Source organism: Gossypium raimondii, chromosome 5, assembly GCF_025698545.1.
Source record: "Gossypium raimondii isolate GPD5lz chromosome 5, ASM2569854v1, whole genome shotgun sequence".
NCBI lineage: Eukaryota > Viridiplantae > Streptophyta > Magnoliopsida > Malvales > Malvaceae > Gossypium > Gossypium raimondii.
The window spans coordinates 49,540,987-49,547,179 of NC_068569.1; positions in this window are offsets into that span (position 1 = coordinate 49,540,987).

The following is a 6,193-nucleotide window of genomic DNA, read 5'->3' on the forward strand; positions in this document are numbered from 1 at the left end:
ACAAAAAGGTTCGTCCAAGAGCATTCCACGAGAGGGGACCTAGTATTGAAAAAGATCCTTCCTATACAAAAGGATTTTAGAGGGAAATGGATGCCAAATTGGGAATGTTCATATGTTGTAAAGAAGGTCTTTTCCGGAGGAGCTTTAATCTTGAGTGAGATTGATGGTAAAAAACTTGCCAAACCCTATAAACTCAGATGCAGTCAAGAGGTACTTTACCTAAAAGGAGAAGGGATCAAGGTGAAAACCCGCAAAGGGCGCTTTGAGTCCTTTAAAAAAAAGGAGAAAATGAGAGGCCAAGGTGAAAACCCACAAAGGGCGCCTTGAGACCAAAGGGGATTTGAGTTGAAAACCCGAAAAGGGCGGCTCAGATTTTGATTAAGATGGGACATGAGGTGATCAGAGTAACTCAAAATTTTGATTGGGGCATGTGGTGATCTTGCTATGCTTGAATTAACAGGAAAGGGGGTATGCTATGTTTGGGGCATCAACAGAGTACTGTAGATCTCTTAAACACATGTCTTCAGAAAGTTTATACAGAGAAGCTCAAGCTGCGATATCTGGGGCACCTAGTCTTCATACTATTTAAATTGAACTTGTTTTTTATATTGAACTTGTTGTCCCTAGAATATTTTATTCTTTGCTGTTCTTGGAATACTTTATTCTTTTCAAGATACTTGTTCTCAATCAGTTCCCTTTTTATTTTTTATTTTTTATTTTTTATTTTTATTTTATATACATCCTTCTTGATAATTCATTCATTTTGAGCTATGCTCCAGATCAATTTTATTCCTATCCAGTGTTATAATCTTTTGCAAGCATGTTGCATTAGAATAATGATTAATGGACTAATAAAACTTTCACAATGGAAGTTTTGCATATTACTATAGAAGTTTCTAAATAATACAGTAACCTAAAATAGGACTATTGTTTAGAATACACCAAGTTTAAAGGTTAAAATATTGGAGAAGGAAAAGTCTAAATTAAGACTATCTCTTTGGATTTTGTTGTCAAAAGTATTGATTGAACAAAATGATAAGATGTCATGTTGGTGATAAAGCTTCAATCATCAAGCAATAAGAAGGGGTTTCCTTGGAGAAGAGAATCATTCATTTGTGCATAGGCATTTGGTATGACACCCTAGAAATGGTGTAAAGGACCAAAGAGTTTCACATTCTATATCCTTGAATTGCGATAGGAGAAGATTGAGGAAAAACTAGATTTTTCTACCCTTGGGTTACAACGGGAGAAAGATGGTACAAATTTTGTATCCCAGTGGATTGAACTTTGAAGTTTATAGTGGGGCAATTTGATTAAGTGTTTTTTGAGATGTCGGCCGAGCAAGAAGGCGTTATCACACATCAAGGATAAGACATTGATAAACTTCTAGCAATGATAACCTAAGCGATAAAGAAAGATCATTATAAAAAATGACATTCTGCATTCATGTAAACATCATTCATACATGTCTAGTTAGGAGCATTTGATTCATTTTGATCATGACATCCTAATCATTAGGCATAATTAAGGTCATAAAATGGATTATACAGGTTATGTTCCTAGAACAGATCTTTGAAACCATAAACCCTATACCACTGAAGTTGTAGTGGAGTGGATTGAAGAAGGCGGTGAATCTTATCTTCCCAAAGAAGTAGGGAAACAGATTTAAGCCACCAGTCCTATCTCCCTGAGCAACAGTGGATTAGGTTGAAGATTGTAGATCCTGTCTCCCTAAGCAGTAGTGGAGCAGATCGAAGATGGTGAATCTTATCTTCCCAAGGTAGTAGGGAAGCAGATTTAAGCCACCAGTCCTATCTCCCTAAGCAGCAGTGGAGTAGGTTGAAGAATGTAGATCCCGTCTCCCTAAGCAGTAGTGGAGCAGATCAAAGGCGAACCTTATCTTTCCAAGGTAGTAGGGAAGCAGATTTAAGCCACTAGTCCTATCTCCCTGAGTAGCAGTGGAGTAGATCGAAGATAGTAGATCTTATCTTCCTGTATTGGCAGCGAAGTAGATCGAGGATAGCAGATCTTGCCTTCTTGTACTGACAGCGAAGCAGATTAAAGAAGACGGTGGATCTTATCTTCCCAAGGTAGTAGGGAAGCAGATTTAAACCACCAGTCCTATCTTCCGGAGCAGTAGTGGAGAAGATCGAAGACAGTAAATTTTACTTCCCTGGCATTGCAGTGGAATGGATTAAAGCTGAAGTGGAGTGGATTAAAGCTGAATACAGCAAATCCTATCTCCTTGGCGTTGCAGTGGAATAGATTAAAGCTGAAGGCAGCGAATCTTATTTCCCTGGCGTTGTAGCGGAGCAGATTAAAGTTGAAGGTAACGAATCTCATCTCATTGGTATTAAAATTGACCAAAGCAAAGTCTCATCGCCCTGAAGTTGCAATGGGGTAGGTTGAAAGAAGTGAGCCTTGGGTCAGAAAAAGGCCACTTGAAGAAGCACCAAAAGTTAAGAGTTGGCTAAACCAGGCAAAATTTGCCTTTCTTTCTTTGTTTTGTTCCCGTTGCACGACAATGAGCAAAGAGAGGCAGCTGTAATAGGCCAATTTTGGCCTGGGCTTAATCCAAAAATAAACCAAATAAAAACCCAAAAAAAAGTCCAAATAACAAATAAAATAGCAGCCCAATCAAAAACCCAATACCAGACCCAAACTATAAACCCCAAACAACCCAACTAAACCCAAATCACTAACCCTAGCCCAAAACAAAAGAAAAACAAGAAACCCTAAGCAAAAAAAAAAATCAACCACCGCCTCAACAGTAGCCAAACAGCAGCTGCCGCACGTCACCCTTCGCTCCGCCTTATCTGCATGTGCCGCCACGTGTTTACCTGCAAAATGGACTAGGAGAGTCCAAGAACAACACAAATAGTGTAAAAGTAGAAAAAATAGGAAATTTCGGGCTATAAAAAGGCCCTGAATTTATGTATTTTAACACTCACGAATGAATCAAAGAAAAGTGGAAAAAATCAATTCAAGTGTAGACCTTTTTCAAAGGTAGTAGTTTTTTTCGGTCTATTTATTTATTAATTTATTTTTTTATATTTTTTATTTTGAAAGAAAACCAAATACAAAGGATAAAAATAATACCTTTATGGCGGAGGAGGTGCCGATTCCGATGAAAATCGGTGTTTTTTAAAGCCGGAGCCATGGCCGGATTCTGGAAAAGTTTGAGAGGGTGAGAGAGAGTTTGAAAGAAAGTTGTTTTGTTTTGTTTTTTCAAAATGAAAGAATAGTGGGGATTTTAAATTTTTTTTTGGTATTTATAGCTTACCCAAAACGGCGCCGTTTTGGGTTGAAGGGTAAGCACAAAAACAGTGTCGTTTTGTTAATGGCCCGTCCGACCCGACCCGATTTGTGGGAGATCCGCGTGTTTTTAAAGCCAAAGGGCCTATTTGAGCGAATGGTCCTTCTGCTTTTGTGGCGCAATTTAATTAAACCCTATTTCATTATTATTATTTTTTTAAATTTTCACCCTATAATTTTTGTATCATTTTATTTTGGCACTTTTTTCAACGCTGCGTATAAAGGCCAGGGGTATTTCCTCAATCAGTCCTTGTTGTTTTATACGTGTTGTAATCAGGCCCTCGTCAGTTTTTTATATATGCTTTAAATCAATGCCCTTAAATATCATTTAGTTTCAATTAAATCCTTCGTTCACTTAGCCTCACTATTTTAAAGTTTTTTTTTTTCATCATTACCAGACCTTTTTTTTATCATTGTAATTATTAATATTATCATTATTGTTGTTGTTATTACTTATTTTTAATTTCATCTTTTAAATCACTAATTTATTTAACGTTAGCCTTTTAAAATTTAGATTTTTTTGTTTTATTCTTATTTTGAGTTTTATTATTATCCTTTTAGCTATTTTATGTATTATTTTAAATTTCTCTTTATTATTCCTTTATTTCAAAATTTTCATATGTTTTAAAAAATTGTTATGAAAGTTATTTACTTTTAAATGATCGTGTATATTATTCATTGAAATTTGTTTTGTATGTTATTTACCTTAAATTGTTGCATTATTTACTTTAAAATTGTATTATATATTATTTCCTTGCGTCTTCTTTGATTAATTGAGATAATATGTGCCATTATGAGTGTCAATTGCTCATTCGTATTTTAATTTGTTGTTATTCATCAATGCAAATATAGACTTATGATTTGCCTTCCATATTACCTAAATTTCTACTCCCAAGTCTGTCAAATTTTCTTTAAAAATGTTGTGTGATAAGATTTGCAATGCATGGTATTTGGGATGACGAGAAATCGTGCCCTAACTTACGGGGTTTCAGTCTTCTCGTCAAACCTCAATAATTAGACATTTTAAAAATTTCAAAACTCACGGTTTTTTAATAAAATTAAAAGCAAGTTTTATATCATATTTGGAACTCCGAGAAGTCGTGCCTTAACTTATGAGGTCTCGATTTTATCGTTGAATTAAGATGACCAAACATTTTCAGATTTCAAAAAAATGAAATTTTGATAAATTTTTTTCAAGGGTTAGGTTATTCTCAAGGATTCAAATGTTGTGTCCTAACTTACGGGATATGGCACTTTGTCGCCTTGGGACGAGGAAAACTTTTCTACATTCATTCAAAAAAAAATTTCAAGTATTATTTTTAAAGTGGCATTAATAAAAAGGGGAATCGTTTTTAAACTTTTTAAATTTTCGACGTTCGACTTTAAGACATTAAACAATCAATTCCGTACCAATTTTGGGAGTTACGAGGGTGCTAATTCTTCCTCGTACGTAACTGACTCCCGAACCCATTTTTCTTAAAACTCGTAGACCAAAATCATTTTTAAGGTGACTCGATCACACCTCAATAAAAGATCGGTGGCAACTCCCAATTTTCATTTTTAAGTCGACAACTAATTTTTGTTTTAAAAAATGGTTTCGACACCATTAATTTAAGTTATTTGCCTTAATAATTTTAAAATTTATATATAAAAAATTATTTATATATTAATATTTTTATTAAGAAAGTACAAATTAAACTATAAGTATGTATTAAAAATAACTAAAAATTTAAAAATATTAATTTATATATATAAATTTCAAAATTTATATATGAAAAAATTATTTATATATTAATATTTTTATTAAGAAAGTACAAATTATACTATAAGTATGTATTAAAAATAACTAAAATTAAGCATAATAACTTATTTGGCCTCCAACTTTACAAAAAGTCATTTTAGTCTTCTATTTAATTGTTCACATTTTTAGCCCTTAAACTTATGTGTTTTATCAAATCACGCATGTGGTAGTCCATATGTAAATCACATTAACAAAGTTAAAGGACGTTAACTTTTGTATCCATTTTGAATTAATTTGACAAAAAATGTAAGTTTAAAGACTAAAAGAGACAAATACATAAATTAATACGATAATTATGTACTCGTATCACTTTCATAATTATAGATTTGTGTCATGTATTAATTATGTACTTTTCTCATGTCGTGTTCATTATTATCAAGTCTACAATTTAGTATAAATTTGATCGAGCTAAATCAATAATGTTATTATTTTATAAACATTATATCTAATCAGAGAGGGTTGATGTCTCCAGCTAAGGAGCACTTTGTTAAGTTTGAAGTTTGAGCTTAAAAAAATCCGAGCTTGAGTAAGCCAGATCCAAACCCGCCCAAGCCCACCCGTTCGCTATAATTTAATATATTACATTTAATATCTAATTTACATTTAGCCTAAGACTATCATTTATTAATTTTAATATTTTTGTATAGAAATATTATGTATAAATTTATTTATCATATTATTAATAAAATTTGTAAAATATTATTTTAATTAGTTATAAAAATATATTTGAAAACCATCGTACGGGGAGAAAAATAATAAAGAAAAACAAAAGGTAATTTTATCTTAAACTAAATTCAAAAGTCAAAAAAAGTTGGATCTAAGAGTTTGTGCATTAGAGAACTCATTTAGGTATGGGCAAATTTACTTTTCTAAGCCTATAATTTCAATAAATTGGCAACTATTGTGAATTTCATTATGTTAAATTCTACTACTAGTCCTTGTACTTTGTAACAGTTGTGGATTTAATCCCTATCTTTTTATTTAGTCATTTACTTTTCTAAATTTAAAATTTTAGTCATCTTTAAGCAATAACTATTAAATTCATCAAGTTCATTGTTTCTAAAATTTGATGCACCA